The sequence below is a fragment of the Oryctolagus cuniculus genome, chromosome 8, assembly GCF_051225735.1.
Source record: "Oryctolagus cuniculus isolate XC-2025 breed Fujian yellow rabbit chromosome 8, ASM5122573v1, whole genome shotgun sequence".
NCBI classification, from domain to species: domain Eukaryota; kingdom Metazoa; phylum Chordata; class Mammalia; order Lagomorpha; family Leporidae; genus Oryctolagus; species Oryctolagus cuniculus.
Window position 1 is genome coordinate 141091283 of NC_142874.1, and position 21530 is coordinate 141112812.

A 21530-nucleotide genomic window follows, 5' to 3' on the forward strand; every position below is an offset into this window, starting at 1 on the left:
TTCGTGAATGACAAAGGCGTCAGCCTGAGCAACAGCTGAAATCCAGTGAAGCAAGTGTTTGTGAGCAGCACCTTCCGCTTCAGCAGACTTCCAAGGAAGAAACTCCACCCTTGTCACAAGCCCCACCCACCGCTGAGGGAGGTTGACAGGTACCAAGGGAGTGGCTGTCACCACCATTCCACTTGTGGCTGGAAGCATGAGGAAAAGCACAGAGGGCACCCCCATGGACTAGGGAGGACATATGAGAGTGCTAAATCACGTTGGGGGGGGTCTATATTCAGGAAACCCCCCACCTTTCTCTTTACCGCCAACAGAGTAGCTCATTGTTTGCATCAAGGAAAGAATGAGAGAAGGTACAAGTCTGTGGTCTACGCATGTAAAGACAGTGACTGTTCAGAGACCCTCCCCAGTCTTATCCTGTACTACCCCGATCTTCACAATTGTTTCTGCTAATTGTGTCCATCCCGCTCCAGGCTTAAGGTAACAGAGGTGCAGAGAGGTAGTGGCAGGTCTCTGCAGGGTGGGGCCGCTTGTGAGAGGCTGAGAGGGTGTGGGTGCCTGCCTGCAAGCACTGCTTATCCCCCTCGCTAATGACCTCCCCGATAATGAGGTCTTTTAGTTTCTGGGGGTGCTGATGGGGAAAGCCAAGTTCTCTCAGATATGTGCACACTTCTGGGTCCCCTAACCTGGGAAGTGTTTTCCAGCAGGGAAAATGTTACAGCTAGGAGCTCCTCAGCACAAACTCACATGGGGAATGGTTTGCTTTTTCAAAAGGCACAAACCAGTAAAAGTTGTACAGAATGCAAACCCGAGTGTGGCCAGGGAAGAGTGTTCTAGAAAAAGGCGAAAAGTCTCTGGAGCACCTAATGGAATATGTCCCCCAGCTGTACCCTGCCTGGCAGTGACGGAGGAGAAAGGCCAGATGGCTGCTGGCTGCGTGCATAACAAAGCTGCCAGCCCCTTCGCTGCAGATCTCACATTCTTCAAACACTGGATCGCAGTGGCCGAGGATCCCTGAGTGTGGGGCGGTGGCCTGCGCCCTCACCCTTCAGGCAGATCCCACAGTGCGCCGGCTGCAGCCACAGGTGTGTCCAGGATGCACTAACCAGCAGGGGTCAGGAGAGGGTTCAAATGAGCTGGAACGGAACACTAAAAAGAGACCTTGTCAGACACATGGGTGAATGGCTTATTCTGTAAGCACAGCTTGCAGACGAAAAACAGCTCTGCCAGAAAAGCATATTCAATCTGATATGATTTACAAGCAGTATTGAGGTGGAGAAAAATGTGAAATCTATGCACCTTAACAAAGTTTTAGAGCTACTTTGAACATTATAGAAAAACACATTTATCAATAAAGGAATGTACTTCATCATAAACATGCAAATAATAAATATTTGTGAGCATAAGAGTACATACATGTTTGCTATCTAGCACATTTTGGAACAGACTCATCCTAAGACTCACTTTATGCCAGATGGAATCTTACCCAATACAACAACTACAACCTCTAAGTGGAAAAAGTGGGGATCAGGAGACCGTGGTTCTCTTCGTCAGGCGCACGCCGGGAGGACGAAGATGGGTCTTGCTCAGGGCTTACTTTCGTGGTCATGGCCACTTGTTCCAGGAGATGCTGTGGCCATTTCTGTGGGTTCCCTGTGCCACGGCATCATTGGTGTCATCACAGTGAGAAGTGGCGGGTTCTGGTTTATAGTCAAACTACAACAGCTCTGTCTTCAATTCCCTATCTACTGAGTTTTTTTTTTTTAAAGATTTTACTTATTTTTATTTGAGAGTTAGAGTTACAGACAGAGAGAGGGAGAGACAGAGAGAAAGGTCTCCCATCTGTTGGCGCACTCCCCAAATGGCTGCAAAGACCAGTGCTGGGCTGATCCAAAATCAGGAGTCGGGAGCCTCTTCTGCATCTCCCACGTGGGTGCAGGGGCCCAAGGACTTGGGCCATCCTCCACTGCTTTCCCAGGCCATAGCAGAGAGCTGGACTGGAAGTGGGGCAGCCAGGACTAGAACAGGTGCCCATATGGGATGCCAGCACTGTGGGCATTGGTTTAGCCCACTATGCCCTTCTACTGAGATTTTTAAAAGCACCCTGGAAATCTGTTAACTCTTATTTAGAAACTTTCATTGGAATCCAAATGCCTGCTAGATTTTCACAAATGGACTGCACCCCCTGCAGGAAGCTGAGGAGGCCAGCACCTCCCACAACCATGGTGGTCCCCTCAGTCTCCATTACCACAAGGGTAGCCCTTCTCACAAGGTCTGGGGCACGTCTGGGGCATGGATCACCTGGCATTTGTTTAAATGCAGAGCTTGTGCAACAGGTGCCCTTTCTGATTTGCCTTCTTTGGCAACAATCCTGCTGGTTAAAGTTTGTTCCAATTATTTATTGATTTCTAGATCATTAACTCATATTGTTTAATATTCCATTTTGCGACTTTTCACCCCTTATTTCCTTGTTAACAGGCATATGTAGATGACCATAGGGTTTTTTTTTTTTTTTTTTTTTTTTTTTTTTTTTTTTTTTTTTTGACAGGCAAAGTGGACAGTGAGAGAGAGAGACAGAGAGAAAGGTCTTCCTTTTGCCATTGGTTCACCCTCCAATGGCCGCTGCAGCCTGCGCACTGCGCTGATCCGAAGGCAGGAGCCAGGTGCTTCTTCTGGTCTCCCATGGGGTACTGCACTTCCTAGCCACAACAGGGAGCTGGCCTGGAAGAGGAGCAACTGGGACAGACTCCGGCACTCCGACCGGGACTAGAACCCGGTGTGCAGACGCCGCTAGGCGGAGGATTAGCCTAGTGAGCCGCGGCGCCGGCCGACCATAGGTTTTAACAATGGTGCTTCTGAGACTATTCCTGTGCATGTCTTGTGCACGGAGCAATTTCTGCTGGAAGTGCCCCGGGCGTGGGAATGCTGGGTCACAGGACACCCATAAGTTCCACTTTGTACACCCCGAAACTAGGCGCGGAGGCTGTTCCAAAGGACAAACCCGCTCATGGGAGCTGCAACATGTAAGTCAAACTCTGCGCTACAGAATTTGTTTTCTGTCAAGTGAACAGATTCCAGACTGTTGTGTGGAGATTCCATAGTCAGAGCTGCCCCATCTCATAAGGCAACACGGACTTCTGCAGAGTCCCTTTTGTTCCTTGCTATTGCCCTCCACAGCCGCGCTGGTTTGCCGGGATGCCTTTAGGGAAGACCCAAGTCTGGGAGGGTGGGCAGCAAACGTCCCATAGTTCTGGAAGCTGCAGCCCGAGCCCAGCGTCTCCGTGCAAGATGAGCCAAGCAGAGAAGGGTTCTTTTAAATACTTTAGTATACATTGGACTCCACCAAAACGTAGTGCCAGTAGAATTTCAAAAAAATTCAAAGAGTGAGTAAGGAAGAATATCTAGGCCAGCTTCCTTTAAAGCAAGAATGGATGACGTTGTTATCAATTTTTGGGGGGGGGATAAAAATGAGTGATGCTGCCGTTCTGGGGGAGAGGGCGGGATTTGGGCAGGGGTGGGGCACAGACCTCGGGTTCCTCTGCAGAGCTGCGTCCCGGGGCTGCTCGGGGAGCGCTCGTCCGAGTTCCGGGCGAGTTTGAGGATTTGACTCCTGGGGGTGGAGAGGCGGCAGGAAGGGCGGCCCCGAGCCCCTCGCCTGCATCCCAGCCAACAGCCTGGGGGCGGCGGGGTCCTCTGGCGGCGACCCGCCCACCGCAAGCCCCGGACCCTCGGCGTTTACAGGCGCGTTTACAAGCGCTAGGTCTTCTCCGTTTTCCTCCAGAAATTCTCCTCACGCAGTTCCCAGGTTCCCTGATTCCTGGCATTGAAACCCCGCACTTTGTATGATGTCTTTCTATCCAAAAATCAAAGCCCAACTGAGGAACCCTGCGGCGGAGCCCCATCCTTGGCGGCCAGGGGCGTAACCGGGACCGTGGTCCTCAGCGGTTCCGACGCCCCAAGTCTTCCCAAAGCCAGGGCGTGCACCCCGGCCCCCTCCCAGGAAAACCCAGCTCCGGTTCTCCGGTTCTCCAGAGCCCGGGTCAGAGTGCACGCCGCGAGGGCCGGACTGGGCGTCTTCGTGCGCCCTCTGCTGGCCGCGGGCTGCAACGCAGAATGCTCGGGGCTTAGTCTTTCAGGGACTCCCACAGTGGGAGCCTCAAAACTTAATGAGGGGAGGCTAGATGGCTCCACTGACTGCTAACGGGCTAGGGTTGGAGACGTTGGCGAGGGCTGTTGAGCTCTTCTGTCTTAAAATGCACACAGTGTTCTACATAGAAATTCATCTATCACTATTATTTATCTAGCAGTTTATCATCTAAGCGTTCATCCATCCTAGTTAACGGTGCATACACAAAATAGCACAAACACAGGTGTGTGCACTGTCAGTGGAGAGAGCCAAGAAATAAGTATGCCACGGTAACAGTGTGGAAATTTAGTTCCACATCTGTGTTTTTGTCACACTTCCCAGTGAATGGAAATAATAATACTCTTTGGAGAAATGATTGTGTGTGAGGCAGGAAACACGCAGGGTGGTTGTGGATTGTTTTTTATTTCTAAACAATGAAAAAAAACCTAATCTATTCACTGTGTCCCTAAAGAATATTAGCTGTATATTTTCAGATGTCATTATGAAATTTAATTGAATTGTTACAATTTGAAGCTAAAAGCAATTTGCTTTTGTTTTATTAGGAAAAAAACTCAAGCAAGGTCTACAATCATGGTCAATTAAAAATGATTTACAAGAACATGAGGCAATAACATAAAAATACAGGTACAAACTATATATCTGAAATACTTCTGTTTGGCAATTTTATAACAAATCAAAACTTAAAAAGAACAAAGGAGACCACAGATTACTTCATAGATACAGAATAAAGCAATTGACAAAGTGCTTAAGCAAAAGAAAAGTAAGAAAACACACTGCTTTTCTTTTCAAAAATAAAATCACATTTGCTACAGATGGCATGGATAATATACCTTTATTAAACAACCATTCCAGAATGTCTTATATTAGCAGTGCTTTTTATTTGCACTTCATTTACTTTTATATGACTCATTTCAGATCTATAGCTCTTTACCCTATTGTTCATTAATAAAGTCTCCCATAATTTTATTTATTTTTTAAAACAAATGAGAAATGATTTAAGTATCATGGAACCTTTCCCATTTTGGAACTGAAGGCTTATTTCTATGTTTTTGTCTACTCTTTCTTTTAAAACATTTAGTGTAAAAACTGCTGGTTTTTGTATCATTGTAGTAAAGTGAAAACTCCTTAATCAGGAGTATTTTCTGCAGTTTAACTGCATATAACCACAAACCTTACAATATGTCCTTCCAACAGCAAGGAAATAATGGATTTCACAGTCACTGTCACAAATGAGTGCCATAATTCTATTATGGGTGTAGGTCCTTCCTCAAAGACTTTCTGGAAGGATGTTCAATGTGTTTTGTTCTTATAGATATTAACAGTAGTACGTAGTCCCTTAAGTCTGCAAAAGACATTCATTGTTAAAGAATTTGCTTTATTAACAATTCGTCTGGCAGCACTAGTGATTTACAATACCCTTCAATATTACTTGTACCATAATATATACATTTAACTTTCATGCCTCTAGAAAAACACCTACAGTACATTTCATAATATAAAAATATATTACAAATCTGCTGAATTATTTACAAGCAATGTTCTATTATCTCTATGTAACATTTGTGTGATACAACACTAACAAGTTACACATACTTTCATATCTGTAAATAAAAAACAAAAATCCATATGGCTTTTTGCTTAGCAAGAAGAAAATGATTTTATTTCCGTTTTCAAAACCAACTTTGGTGCATAAAAGATTAAGTTTCAAGATACTTTAAAAATATAATTTTTTATATTGATAAAAACAACTCAAAAACCAAACTCCTCAGAAAAGAAATTAGTCATATAGTTTAAATAAAACTACAAAGATTATTCAAATAAGTTGAAATAGAGATTTTTCAAAAACCATTAACAGATGAATTATATAGGTAAATATTAACCCACTATACTGTATGAGAAAACCCTAGTCCTGGAAAGGGAGCCACCATACATACTGCAACACTCTCTAACAGGAATTTTCAGCCCTAATCCCATAGATGAATTTTTAGTTGATTGCAAATGTCCTTCACTGTTTGCTTAAATACAAATTGAACACTTTTCTTATCAGAGTTCTGCAAAAGAACACAAATGGCAACCAATCACATCTATTTATCATAACTGAAAAGTTAATTCTCTTGATAATTTTTCATTGCCTAAATAGTTCCTAATTTAGTTCCAAACCAATAGACACTGTTAAGATAAATATCCTTACAGTGCTTTTCAGATTGGTAAGGGCACATATCATATTTTGTTTTCAATATAACTATTGTAATCACTAAAGAGAAGAAAAAAAAGCAGCTTAAAGCGGCAAGCGTGCAAAGCCTTTAAGAAGCTGTTCCACCAAGTTGCCAGCAGAGTGTTTGCTCAGTCTCCCACAGTCCCATTCCATGAAGATGTGGACATACAGTAATATATTAGTATATTCCACCAAAGACCCTACTTCATTCACAGAATGCTTACACTAAGCATAAGTATTATTCTAAATACTGGATTTCTTTTAAAAGTGGGGGTGGAGGAGAGGGAAGGGGGTTGATTCTAATGTACAACTTTTCCTAAACCCATTGTCAGTGGCTAAGACTGCAGGTGTCCCCGCTTGTTTGCTTTTTATGTATTTATTTATTTTTATCTCTTCAACCTCTTCTGCAGCATTATTCTGTATGTTTGGGTACAAAAGCAAGGCAGTATCTTTGGGTAGCTTTGATGAATGAACTATTTTAGTTTTTAACTGATGTTCACTTTCATTCACCCAGACATCTGACAGAATGTATTCAGTCATCTAATGAAGCAAAAGTTTTATCTTTCCAGAATCCTCTTTTCTCTTAGCTATTACAGCACTATGAAAACCAACACTGTGGCCTTTCCCTAACTTTCTCCATGAGCTGAGAGGTTAAAGCATATGGCTCCATGTCTTCACATCCAGTGTTTTTGCATCGAAGAAATCATGTGGTCGCGGTAATGAGCGTTGTCTTCTGTTCTTTAATTTCCTCCTTTTGTTCATTTCAGCTTTAGAAGGAGATTCTTCTTTGGACTTTGGCTGGCTAGAAACTTTGGAGGGGTTCTGCTGACTGAAGTGTGTGGGTACATGGCGAACTATCCCTCCCTGAGAAGCAAAGCTGGCATTGCAGCCGCCAACAACACACTGGAAAGGTTTGTCTCCACTGTGCGTCAGCATGTGCCTCTGCAGCTAACTTTGACTGGTTGATGGAGTGTTAGATACTTTACAACCTTTTCATAAGCAAACAAATACCCCTCCTTGCTGACCATCTACATGTATGGAAGGGATATGATCTGCCAGATCTGGCCTAGAGCTGGAGCAAGCCTGGCCACTGGTCCCAACAACGATTCTAGGCAATATTTTTGCTTGAAGAAGTAATGCTTCCTTGTCCATTCATCATTGCCGGAGTCAAACGCCCACTAGAAATTGTGCTGTCTACCTCTAGTATAGTACTGCTTATGCTGGGGATCTTGAGCAGACGCCCTCCGAGTTCTCACAATAAAGTCAGCAGTTCCGGGGATTTTCAGGGAGTGTCCCTGGGTGCCGACGCTGAGCCAGAAATCGAGCAAGTTCTGGCCGCCTGAGAGCTTGCAGTCTGTGAGGAGAGATGCACAGGGATTTGGCATCCACTGGCGGCAACCCCTTTTTATTTTAAAGGCCGAGTTCACAGAGATCTCCCTCCCACTGGTTCCCTCCCCAAGTGGCTGCAATGCTAGGGCTGGGCCAGGCTGGATCCAGGAGCTTCTGTGGTTCAGGAGGGTCTTATGGATTCAGAAGTAAGGAAGTGTTAAATCATCAGCAGTATGCATACAAGCTGCTGGAAGACGAGCTAGCTGAAGGTGCTCCCAAGGATCACATCTGTGACAACTCAGGCAACCAAATAACTCCAATGGCAGATGGTGTTACATTGGAGCCCAACATAAACACCCAAAGGTGCTTACCGATGTAAATAAATGACAGTCTCTACCAATAGATCACTGCAGGCAGCAGACTTCCTCCCTGGGAAGGAAATCCTCATGTTCCATGCAGAGGCCAAGCAGTCAAGGATGGAGGGCAGAAGACTTCACTCCTGGAGGGCTGTGCCTGGTGAAATCCTTCCCCCCAGATACACTGGGACCATAAAGGAACGAGAAACTGTATTGGAGAAATGTGACCAACACAAGCCTGCTCAAATGGTCATGATTAACAATAGCAGTGATGAGTCATCTTCAGAGATTAAAAAGAGACCCCAGAGAGACCTGATCTACTCATGAGAGAGCTACCAGGTGAGCTCCATTCTGAATACATGACCAGGACTGAAACCGCAAGGGTTCCCTGGAGGACTTGGGATAGTCTGTGGTTGCTTGAGTGAGCTGCTCCTTTTCTCCAGGGTTTCCGGTTCTGCCCCAATCTTGGTCCCCATGGTGACCTAGACTACCTCCCAAGAGTCAAGCAGAGATAGGAATCTGAACAGATCCTCCCATTTGATCAGTGAGAAGTCTTGGGCTCTTGGACTGAAACAGAAAATTTTGCAGAGGGAGGAGTGTCGCCATTCCCACCTCAGCCACCCAAGACAGCTGTGCTAAGCCTGAGGAGAGTTTTCAGTCTTCTGCTCTTCAGCCACACACCTCTCCTGGAAGCAGAAGAGCTTCCTGGATCCCTGAGTCGACTTGGAAACGTCTGTAGTGGCTCTTTCTCATCCAGGGCACACTCACTGGAGCAGTCAGTGCTGAACTGCCTGAGGGGACTTGGAGAGTTTTCTGGAAACTCAGAAGGGCGAGGACGCCTTTGCCGACGCTCCCCTTCTTCCATGGGCCCGTCCCTGTCTGTGCAGAAGGACAAGGACTATTGCACACAATTGTTTCAAACATGTGGCGCCATTGGCAGTAGACAGTAGGACCTCGGGAGCTCAAATGTGTATTTACACCTGCAAGAGACTCTTGGGTGTCTTCTGGAAATGGGACATCTTTTTGCATAGAGAAAATATCTTCATCATTATATAAAGGCTTTGTTATGTAAAGATAAATACAGAAGTATACCACTGTAAGAGAAATAATAAGATAATGATGGATATCAACAGTCATAATGTTGATAATCCCAATGTACTATGCTAATAAATAGAATACTGACAATAACACTAAACATTTGCCAAGGTGAGCTAGAGTACAAAGTCCCCTAGCAAGTGACACAAAAAGAATGGGACTCCTGGAGTATTTTAGAATAGATGTTGAGGTTTGCAGGAGGATATGTATTCCCTAAGGAACAGCTGATGGCAGGATAAAAAGAATCTGTAAGTGCAAATGCACAAATATGGTGATAGTGCATAAAGCTAAAATAGTGCATAGAGCTAAAATCTTAACAGGAGGAAGCAAAGCACAAAACCTGTAGAATCAGTTTGGAAAATGAAGTCGCTCCTGCAAAGCTCTGTCCTCATCAGTCAGGCTGAGGGGGGAAACCTGTTCCCCGCCACGGAAGAGCAGACTGGGCTCCGCCCGCCGGGGGGATCCTGAGAAAACCGAGCTCTGTTCTCACTGCGGACCAGTGCCCAAGTCCGGAATGCGCATGTGCTCCACGGGGGTGAGAAAAGGCGGGTTGTCACGCCCCCTGCCGGCCGTGCGGATGCAGCACAGGTGTTCGTGTTCAGAGTTCCTCCCTGTGCCTGAGCCCCTATTCGCCCTGGCCTAGTTGGAGTGGGAGGTAACAAAGAAGTCAGGGGAGAAGTCTAGAATGCTCTTTGTGGTAGTGGATTGTTGTTGGAAACATTAATCTGAACTACTAAACTATGTTTTTCTTTACACAACACACACACACAGAAGTTTATATACAATGTTGTATATATATACATACATTATATATGTTGTCAATATATACATATATATGTTGTCCCATGTTATATCTGTAAATTAATTGATCAATTGATTGATGGATAGATAGTAGTAAGGTGCACACACACACACAGGTAAGTTATACACACACAAATTTCTCGCAGTATCTAATGAGAGGGCCAAGGAACACGTTCTCTCCTGTAACAATAAGCACACTTAGCTCCAGATCTCTGTTTTACCATATTCACAGTAATAGGGAATAATAATCCTTGGAGAAATGGTCGGCTCTTGGTCTGGGTAGGGAAATATGCCAAGTTAGCTTGAAGATGCTTGTGGTCCCCTAGGGTGAGGAAGTGTTAATCACAATAACCACATATATTAAAATGAAATATGATTTTCCAGAGGCCAACTGGACAATCTAGACAACAAAATGGCACTATTGCTCAAAGTGTGGAGTGAATACCCAGGTAAAAATCCATACAGCTTTAAATAAGTGGCAGGCTTTAAAGATAAATGCATTAGGGAGTGGAAAGCTCTTATAAAGTAGAATTACTCATGTTTTATGCAACTACTTAACAATCTGTGGAATATAACTCTCTACTCCTAAGTATAGCGCATTGTGGAATCACTCCAAAACCAGTAAATGTATTGTTGATATTTGGGGAAAGACTAACTTTATACTGGAGAAATCTAACAAATCCTACTTCAGCCAGATAATCAAGGTTAGGAAGAATGCTGACATCATCTTCAGATGTTTACCGTTGAAATAAAATTATGAGGATGGCAGTTTGTGGTTTTTGTCTCTCTCACACAAAAAGGAACACAACAACAATAAAAATCACCAAACAAAATCAACAGCATCCCCAAAATACAAACCAGTGTAATTATAGGAAAGACATCAGCTGTATCTCCTACAGGGCATACTCAACAAACTTCCTGGCCAGCACACATGCCCTGGAAGGTCAGATATCAGGAGGGAAAAGGAGCTATGAGGGCTGGTGTGACGGGACTCCGTGATCCAGGCAGGTGGGGCTTCTGAGCTCCAGCGGAGAGGGTGTCTGTGCGTTCAGAGGCTTGTCTTCATTTTCAGGGATGCCAGCTCCAACAGCCTTCTGTCAGAAATGTGGAGAACGGTTGAGCGTCCCCTGGTAGGAAGGCATAGATTAGATTTCCTCTCCCCCTGCTGTGCTATCTTCTCCAAGTGAGTGGCTCAGTCTTCGTGTTACCCAGATGCTCCTGTGGCTTCACTGGCTTTTCTTTGCTGATGCTCACCTATGTCATCTCCAAACACATTCCATAGTGCAATTTTTGGACTCTGATTCCAAACTACTCATGAGTGTCCATACTGGTATCTCTCACATAGGACTCAGTACACTAGTCTCAATCACTTTAATATTAGCATTATTTATTCTTTTTTTTTTTTTTTTTTTTTTTTTTTTTTTTTTTTTGACAGGCAGAGTGGACAGTGAGAGAGAGAGACAGAGAGAAAGGTCTTCCTTTGCCGTTGGTTCACCCTCCAATGGCCGCCGCTGCAGCCGGCGCACCGCGCTGATCCTGGCAGGAGCCAGGAGCCAGGTGCTTTTCCTGGTCTCCCATGGGGTGCAGGGCCCAAGCACCTGGGCCATCCTCCACTGCACTCCCTGGCCATAGCAGAGAGCTGGCCTGGAAGAGGGGCAACCGGGACAGAATCCGGCGCCCCAACCGGGACTAGAACCCGGTGTGCCGGCGCCGCAAGGTGGAGGATTAGCCTATTGAGCCACGGCGCCGGCTAGCATTATTTATTCTTTATATTTTTATGTCTATCTTCCTGATTGTTACTGTCATTCCTCATTGTATTTACTAATACATTGCTTATCATGGATAATTTTTTTCATTTTCAATTATCTTTATATACAGAAGATTGATTTAGTATATATTAAGTAAAGATTTCATCAGTTTGCACCCACACAGAAACACAAAGTGTAAAATACTGTTTCAGTACTAGTTATAGCATTACTTCACATTGGACAACACATTAAGGACAGATCCCACATGAAGAAGTAAGTACACAGTGACTCCTGTTGTTGACTTAACAAATTGACACTCTTGTTTATGGCGTCAGTAATCTCCCTAGGCTCTAGTCATGAGTTTCCAAGGCTATAGAAGCCTTTTGAGTTTGCCGACTTCGATCTTATTCCGACAGGGTCATAGCCAAAGTGGAAGTTCTCTTCTCCCCTCAGAGAAAGGTACCTCCTTCTTTGATGGCCCCGTTCTTTCATGGATAATTTTTGAGATAATTGTTGTACAACATATAATAGTTATTCTCTATCCATTAAGGATGTCAGATTTTACTGAAGATGACTAGGAGAGTCTCCTATACACATACATGCACACAGCTGGCCCAGGATTATTCCACATGGTGTCCTTTAGACAGATGATTTCATCGAGTGGTCTACATCCCCTAGAAAGGCAGGGGCCGCCTCATTTCAGAAAGGGAGTTTCTTTTACTTCCTGAGTCTCAGCCAAAATTTAGAGGCAACCTTGACCTTCTAACCCTATGTACAAGCCTGTAGCCCAAGTGAGAGCTTTCTTTGTTCACATCTTTGACCAAAGCCTCCAGAAAATGTTCTCAATTACTTTAGGGGACTTGGAACTACCACTGGCCTGAGGACTTCCGTGGGCTTCAGAAATGTTTCAAGTCACTCAAAAGTCCCAGGAAAGGCTAGAGCTGTCGTGAAAAGGATGCATAGGAAACCTGAACAACCTTGTATTTTTTAAAGTCCTCCAAGGAAGACCTGGAAAAAGGTGGGGTCACCCTATATCATTTCCTTCTGGCCAGGGAACCCTGAAAACTTCCTCCGTGACCCCATGGATGCCCAACACTGAGATCTGGCTGTTCTTTGTGACAGTGAAGAGGAAATTTGCGTAAATGTTACAGCTGTTAGTTAATAGAAGGCAAGTATTTACAGTTACCCTATCATGAGCAAATCAGCTTCAAAGTGAGTCTACCATTAGCAATGAGTATTAGAGGGCAGAGATCAGAATCCAAAGGTCGCTTGCAGGTCCCGGTGGAGTGGCTTGTCAGGGTGTAGGGGGGGCACATAATAGGGAACAGCAGTCAGGGTGTGAGAATAGAGGGTTATAGACCTGTGACTCCAAGGAATTGAGCCCTGACAAAAGCCAGTGAGCCCTGACAAGGCTGAGCAGAGGGTCTAGCCAGCTCTTGGCAGACCCCTGACCCTTTGGTACCAGAACTAAACAATTTTTGCTGTCATTTCCACTGAATTCGTTGTGATGTGCTACATGGAAATAGAAAATAAATGATATATTTCCCTTTCTCAGAGAGAATGATCCAACATGGGAAGCAGGATACACAGCAGATTCATAGAATGGCAGATGTCCTAAACAGCACTCTGGCCTCAGAATCAACCCTTAAGGGATTCTGATCTGGCTAAAAAGCCCATGAGAGTATTTCAGGCATGGAAATCCAAGACACTCTGGCAAAACAAACAAACAAACAAACACACCTAAATGAAAGATATCTGTGAGTGAGATCCAAGTGGAAATAAAGGGCCATCAAAGAAGGAGGTACCTTTCTCTGAAGGGAAGAGAGAACTTCCACTTTGACTATGACCCTGTCAGAATAAGATCGGAGTTGGAGAACTCAAAAGGCTTCTATAGCCTTGGTAGCTCATGACAAGAGCCTAGAGTGATTACTGACACCATAAATAAGAGTGTCAATTGTTAATTCAACAACAGGAGTCACTGTGCACTTATTCCCCATGTAGGATCTCTGTCCTTAATGTATTGCACTATGTGAATTAACGGTATAACTAGTACTCAAAAAGTACTTTACAATTTGTGTTTCTGTGTGGGTGCAAACTGTTGAAATCTTTACTTAATATATACTAAATCAATCTTCTGTATATAAAGATAATTGAAAATGAATCTTGATGTGAATGGGATGGGAGAAGGAGCGGGAGATGGGATGGTTGTGGGTGGGAGGGAGGTTATGGGGGGAAAAAGCCACTGTAATTCAAAAGCTGTGCTTTGGAAATTTGTATTTATTAAATAAAAGTTAAAAGACAAACAAACAAACAAAAATTTCCCTTTCTCTCTGCCTTCTTCTACATTGGTTCCAGATCCAAATAATTCTTTTTTTTTAACTTTTATTTAATGAATATAAATTTCCAAAGTACAGTTTATGGATTACAATGGTTCCCCCCCATAACTTCCCTCCCACCAGCAACCCTCCCCTTTCCCTCTTCCTCCCCCCTTCCATTCACATCAAGATTCATTTTCAATTCTCTTTATATACAGAAGATCAGTTTAGCATATATTAAGCAAAGATTTCAACAGTTTGCACCCACATGGAAACACAAAGTGAAAAATACTGTTTGAGTACTAGTTATAGTATTAAATCACAATGTACAGCACATTAAAGACAGAGATCCTACATGAGGAGTAAGTGCACAGTGACTCCTGTTGTTGACTTAACAAATTGACACTCTTGTTTATGGCATCAGTAATCACCCTAGGCTCTTGTCATGAGTTGCCAAAGCTATGGAAGCCTTTTGAGTTCACCAAATCTGATCATATTTAGGCAAGGTCGTAGTCAAAGTGGAAGTTCTCTCTTCCCTTCAGAGAAAGGTACCTCCTTCTTTTATGACCTGTTTTTTATACTGGGATCTCACTCACAGAGATCTTTCATTTAGGTATTTTTTTTTTTTTTGCCAGAGTGTTTTGGCTTTCCATGCCTGTAATACTCTCATGGGCTTTTCAGCCATATCGGAATGCCTTAAGGGCTGATTCTGAGGCCAGAGTGCTGTTTAGGACATCTACCATTCTATGGGTCTGCTGTGTATCTCACTTCCCATGTTGGATCGTTCTCTCCCTTTTTTATTCTATCAGCTAGTATTTGCAGACACTAGTCTTGTTTATGTGCTCCCTTCGGCTCTTAGTCCTATCATTATGATCAATTGTGAACAGAAATGGATCACTTGGACTAGTGAGATGGCATTGGTACATGCCACCTTGATGGGATTGAATTGGAATCCACTGGTATGTTTCTAACTCTACCGTTTGAGGTAAGTCAGCTTGAGCATGTCCCGAATTGCACATCTCTTCCCTCTCTTATTCCCACTCTTATATTTAACAGCGATCACTTTTCAGTTAAGTTTCAAAACTTGAGAATAACCGTGTATTGATTACAGTATTCAACCAAAAGTATTAAGTAGAACAAACATAAAAAAATACTAAGAGGGATAACGTATTAAGTTGTTCATCAACAGTCAGGGCAAGGGCTGATCAAGTCACTGTTTCTCATAGTGTTCATTTCACTTTAACAGGTTTCCTTTTTGGTGCTCAGTTAGTTGTCACCGATCAGGGAGAACATATGGTATTTGTCCCTTTGGGACTGGCTTATTTCACTCAGCATAATGTTTTCCAAATTCCTAACAGGGATCACTTTTCAGTTAAAATTTAAACACCTAAGAATAATTGTGTGTTAATTACAGAGTTCAACCAATAGTACTAGAACAAAAAAAAATACTAAAATGGATAAAGTATTACATTGTACATCAACCGTGAGGACAAGAGCTGATCAAGTCACTGTTTCTCATAGTGTCAATTTCACATCAACAAGTTTCCCCTTTGGTGCTCAGTTAGTTGTGGAAGATCAGGGAGAACATATGATATTTGTCCCTTTGGGACTGGCTTAATTCACTCAGCATGATGTTTTCCAAATTCCTCTATCTTGTTACAAATGACCAGGTTTCATTATTTTTGACTGCTGTTTAGTATTCTATAGAGTACATGTCCCATATTTCTTTATCCAGTCTACTGTTGATGGGCATTTGGGTTGGTTCCAGGTCTTAGCTATTGTGAATTGAGCTGCAATAAACATTAAGGTGCAGACAGCTTTTTTGTTTGCTAATTTCATTTCCTTTGGGTAAATTCCAAGGAGTGGGATGGCTGGGTTGAATGGTAGGGTTATCTTCAGGTTTCTGAGGAATCTCCAGACTGACTTCCATAGTGGCTTCACCAGTTTGCATTCCCACCAACAGTGGGTTAGTGTCCCTTTTTCCCCACATCCTCTCCAGCATCTATTGTTGGTAGATTTCTGAATGTGAGCCATTCTAACCGGGGTGAGGTGAAACCTCATTGTGGTTTTGATTTGCATTTCCCTGATGGCTAGTGATCTTGAACATTTTTTCATGTGTCTGTTAGCCATTTGGATTTCCTCTTTTGAAAAATGTCTATTGAGGTCCTTAGCCCATCTCTTAAGTGGGTTGTTAGTTTTGATGTTGTGGAGTTTCTTGATTTCTTTGTAGATTCTGGTTATTAACCCTTTATCTGTTGCATAGTTTGCAAATATTTTTTCCCATTCTGTCGGTTGCCTTTTCACTTTCCTGACTGTTTCTTTTGAAGTACAGAAACTTCCCAATTTGATGCAATCCCAAATGTTAATTTTGGTTTTGACTGCCTGTGCTTCTGGGGTGTTTTCCAAGAAATCTTTGCCGGAACCTATATCTTGCAAGGTTTCACCAATGCTCTCTAGTAATTTGATGGTGTCGGGTCATAGATTTAAGTCTTTAATCCATGTTGAGTGAATTTTTGTGTAAGGTGAAAGGTAGGGGTCTTGCTTCATGATTCTGTATGTGGAAATCCAGTTTTCCCAGCACCATTTATTGAATAGACTGTCCTTACTCCAGGGATTGGTTTTGTATCCTTGATCAAATATGAGTTGGCTGTAGATGTTTGGATTGATTTCTGGTGTTTCTGTTCTGTTCCATTGGTCTATCCATCTGTTTCTGTAACACTACTATGCTGTTTTGATTACAACTGCCCTGTAGTATGTCCTGAAATCTGGTATTGTGATGCCACTGGCTTTGTTTTTGTTTTACAAGATTGCTTTAGCTATTCGAGGTCTCCTTTGTCTCCATATGAATTTCGGTATCATTTTTTCCAGGTCTGAGAAAAATGTCTTCAGTATTTTGATTGGTATTGCATTGAATCTGTAAATTGCTTTTGGGAGAATGGACATTTTGATGATATTGATTCTTCCAATCCATGAGCATGGAAGATTTTTCCATTTTTTGGTATCCTCTTCTATTTCTTTCTTTAAGATTTTGTAATTTTCATCGTAGAAATCTGTAACGTCCTTGGTTAAGTTTATTCCAAGGTATCTGATTGTTTTTGTAGCTATTGTGAATGGGATTGATCTTAGCAGTTCTTTCTCAGCCATGGTATTGCCTGTGTATACAAAGGCTGTTGATTTTTGTGCATTGTTTTTATATCCTGCTACTTTGCCAACCTCTTCTATGAGTTCCAATAGTCTCTTAGTAGAGTTCTTTGGGTCCCCTAAGTAAAGAATCATATCATCTGCAAAGAGGGATAGTTTGATTTCTTCCTTCCCAATTTGTATCCCTTTAATTTCTTTTTCTTGCCTAATAGCTCTGGCTAGAACTTCCAGAACTATATTGAATAGCAGTGGTGAGAGTGGGCATCCCTGTCTGGTACCAGATCTCAGTGGAAATGCTTCCAACTTTTCCCCATTCAATCGGATGTTGGCTGTGGGTTTTTCATAGATTGCTTTGATTGTATTGAGGAATGTTCCTTCCATACCCAGTTTGCTTAGAGTTTTCATCATGAACGGGTGTTGTATTTTATCAAATGCTTTCTCGGCATCTATTGAGATAATCATATGGTTTTTCTTCTGCAGTCTGTTAATGTGGTGTATCACATTGATTGCCTTGCGTACATTAAACCATCCCTGCATACCAGGGATAAATCCCGCTTGGTCTGGGTGGATGATCTTTCTGATATGTTGTTGCATTCTATTGGCGAGAATTTTATTGAGGATTTTTGCATCTATGTTCATCAGGGATATTGGTCTGTAATTCTCTTTCAGTGCTGCATCTTTTTCCGGCTTAGGAATTAAGGTGATGCTGGCTTCATAGAAAGAATTTGGGAGGATTCCCTCTTCTTCGATTGTTCTGAATAGTTTGAGAAGAATTGGAGTTAGTTCTTCTTTAAATGTCTGGTAGAATTCAGGAGTGAATCCATCTGGTCCTGGGCTTTTCTTTGTTGGGAGGGCCTTTATTACTGTTTCAATTTCTGTCTCAGTTAGGGGTCTGTGTAGGTTTTCGATGTCTTCCTGGTTCAATTTAGGTAGGTTGCACATGTCCAGGAATCTATCCATTTCTGATAGGTTTTCCTGTTTGCTGGCATACAGGTCCTTGTAGTAATTTCTGATGATTCTTTTTATTTCTGTGGTGTCTGTTGTTACGTTTCCTTTTTCATCTCTGATTTTATTGATTTGGGTCTTTTCTCTTTTTTTTTTTAGTTAGTTGGGCCAATGGGGTGTCAATTTTGTTTATTTTTTTCAAAAAACCAGCTCCTCGTTTGGCTGATTTTTTGTAATGTTTTTTTGGATTCAATCCTGTTGATTTCTTCTCTGATTTTAATTATTTCTCTTCTCCTACTAGATTTGGTTCTGGTTTGCTGCATATTTTCTAATCCTTGAGAAGTGTTGAAAGCTCATCTATTTGGTGCCTTTCTAATTTCTTGATGTAGGCACCTATTGATATAAACTTTCCTCTTAACACTGCTTTTGCTGGATCCCATAAGTTTTGGTATGTTGTGCTGTTATCCTCATTTACTTCCAGAAAATTTTTGATTTCTTTTTTAATTTCTTCTATGACCCATTGTTCATTCAGGAACATATTGTTCAATCTCCATGTGTTTGCATATGCTCTAGGGATTCCTGAGTTGCTAATTTCCAACTTCATTCCTCTATGTTCTGAGAAGCTGCATGGTATGATTCTAATTCTTTTGAATTTGCTGAGACTTGCTTTATGGCCTAGTATGTGGCCAATCCTAGAGAAGGTTCCACGTAGTGCTGAGAAGAATGTAAATGCTTTCTGCGTAGGATGACAAGTTCTGTAGATATCTGTTAGATCCATTTGGGTTATAGTGTCATTTAAATCTACTGTCTCCTTGTTGATCTTCTGTCCTGTTGATCTGTCTATTTCTGAGAGTGGGGTATTGAAGTCCCCCAGTACTATTGTATTGGGGTCTAAGTCTCCCTTTTAGTCCCTTAACAAATCTTTTAAATAAACCGGTGCCCTATAATTAGGTGCATATACATTTATAATAGTTACATCTTCCTGTTGAATTGATCCCTTATTCATTATATAGTGCCCCTCTTTGTCTCTCCTAACAGTTTTTGTGGTAAAGTTTATGTTGTCCAATATTAAGATGGCTACGCCCGCTCTTTTTTCATTTTTGTTGGCATGGTATATCTTTTTCCAGCCTTTCACTTTCAGTCTGTATGGATATTTATTGGAAAGATGTGTTTCTTGTAGGCAGCAAATAGATGGGTTTTGTTCCTTTACCCAATCAGCCAATCGGTGTCTTTTAACTGGACAGTTCAGGCCATTAACGTTCAATGTGAATAATGATAAGTGGTAACTTTGCCCTGCCATTTGCCAAAGATATTTTCTGATATATGTTTTGAACTTCCTGTGATCTTTTGTTGTGAGATTTCCTTCATTTACCTTGTTTCATATTGATGACTGTGTTTCTGTGTTTCTGTGTGTAACACATCTTTAAGCATCTTTTGCAGGGCTGGACGAGTGGCAACAAATTCTTTCAATTTCTGTTTGTTGTGAAAGGTCTTTATTTCACCTTCATTCACAAGTGAGAGCTTTGCAGGATATAATATTCTGGGCTGGCAGTTTTTCTCTCTTAGTACCTGGGCTATATCTCGCCATTCCCTCCTAGCTTGTAGGGTTTCTGATGAGAAGTCAGCTGTGAGTCTGATTGGAGATCCTCTCAGAGTAATCTGACATTTCTCTCTTGCACATTTTAGGATCTTTTCTTTATGTTTCACTGTGGTGAGTTTAATTACAATGTTTCGTGGTGAGGATCTCTTTTGGTCATGTTTATTAGGGGTTCTATGAGCTTCCTGTACTAGGATGTCTCTGTTCTTCTCCAAACCTGGGAAATTTTCTGCTGGTATCTCACTAAAAAGGCCTTCTAATCCTTTCTCCCTCTCCATGCCTTCAGGGACTTCTAGAACCCAAATGTTGGTTTTTTTTTAATAGTATCCTGAAGATTTCTGACAATATTTTTTAGATTTCTAATTTCCTCTTCTTTTCTTTGGTTTGATTTTATATTTTCCTGTGCTCTGTCTTCTAAGTCTGATATTTTCTCTTCTGCTTCACCCATTCTGTTTTTAAGGCTCTCTAATGTGTTTGTCATTTGATCTATTGAATTCTTCACTTCATTATGGTTTCTCGTCACTATCACAGTTTCATTTTCTACTATTTGTTTCATTTCATTTTGATTCCTCCTTAATATTTCATTTTCACAAAAGAGATTTTCTATCTTGTCTATTAAGGATTTCTGTAGTTCGAGAATTTGTTTTTGAGAACTTCTCAATGTTCTCATCAATTTTTGAGATCTGCTTCTTGCATTTCTTCTATCTCATCATCTTCATAATCTTGAATTGGGGTGTCTATTTCATTTGGGGGCATCATAGTGTCTTCCTTGTTGTTGTTACCTCAGCTTTTGTGTTTGTTTGGCAAATTGGAGATATTCTTTGGTTTTTTCTCATTATACTGTGACTCTAGATTAAGAGGACTGTCTGCTTTTGATGGATCCTTAGAGGCTGTGATGGGTGTGGCCAGAGAGCTCTGGTTCTACAGGGTTAAGGGTGTGATAAAGGTGATTCACCCTGATTGTTCTCTTGCTCGCTCTGCTCTCTCTCTCTCTCTCTCTTTTTTTTTTTTTTTTGACTCAGTTGGGAAGTAATTCCACACAGCTGAGTGGAATTGAGAGTAGCTGATGTATGAAATCTGGCCCCTGTGGGTATTCGTTTGCTTACCAGAGTCAGGTTTTTCTGCTTGGCTAATGAGGGGCACCCGCTTTACATATGCAAAATGGTGCGCACTGCTTTACTTACATAAAATGGTGCCTGCCCTTTGTCTTGCTTGGCTTTGTAAGGTGAGTGGAGAGAGAGGCTAAATGTCTGTGCCGGTTCCCCTTATTTATTCAATTTTTTTCTCTCCTTCAGCCAGCCTGGTGAACTTTCCCCAATGGGGTTTCAGGCCTCGTTATTTGCAGGCTCTTTCTGTCTTTCCCCGCCAATGTCTCGGGTTAATGAGAGGTTTTTGTCTCACCTCCCCTTCCAGTGCTGGTGCACAGACTCTGCAGCTCCGGCGGTTCAGGTGGATCTGGCAGGTCCGGCGGGTCTGGCAGGTCCGGCAGGTCCGGCGGGTCTGGCTGCTCCAGCGGGTCTGGTGGCCACAGCAGCTCCCGCGGCTCAGCTTCCATGTGGTGTGCGACCTTGCTCTCCCCATAGGTCCTCTGAGTCACAGCCACTAGATCCGGAAGAGGTTCCTCTGCAATTTTTCCCTGATCCTTTTCCTGAGGCTACTGTAACTCCACTTTTATTAAGCTATCTTTTCCCGGACTATCGGTTCGCGCCCTCAGCATTCCGCCATCTTGGCTCCGCCCCCAACCCAAATAATTCTTGATTGATTTATTTGTGGTGACAGAGACTTGGCTTAAAAAAAAGAATCATTGAGGGGGCCATCACTATGGCATGGCAGGCTTACGC

The 21530-nt window shown here is 42.6% G+C and overlaps 1 pseudogene; it reads right to left on the bottom strand.

Annotated features, from left to right (window-relative positions):
* Positions 1 to 6748: 6748 nt before the first annotated feature.
* On the bottom strand, positions 6749 to 21244 carry LOC100344017 (zinc finger protein AEBP2 pseudogene; annotated as a pseudogene).
* Between the last annotated feature and the right edge of the window lie 286 nt (positions 21245 to 21530).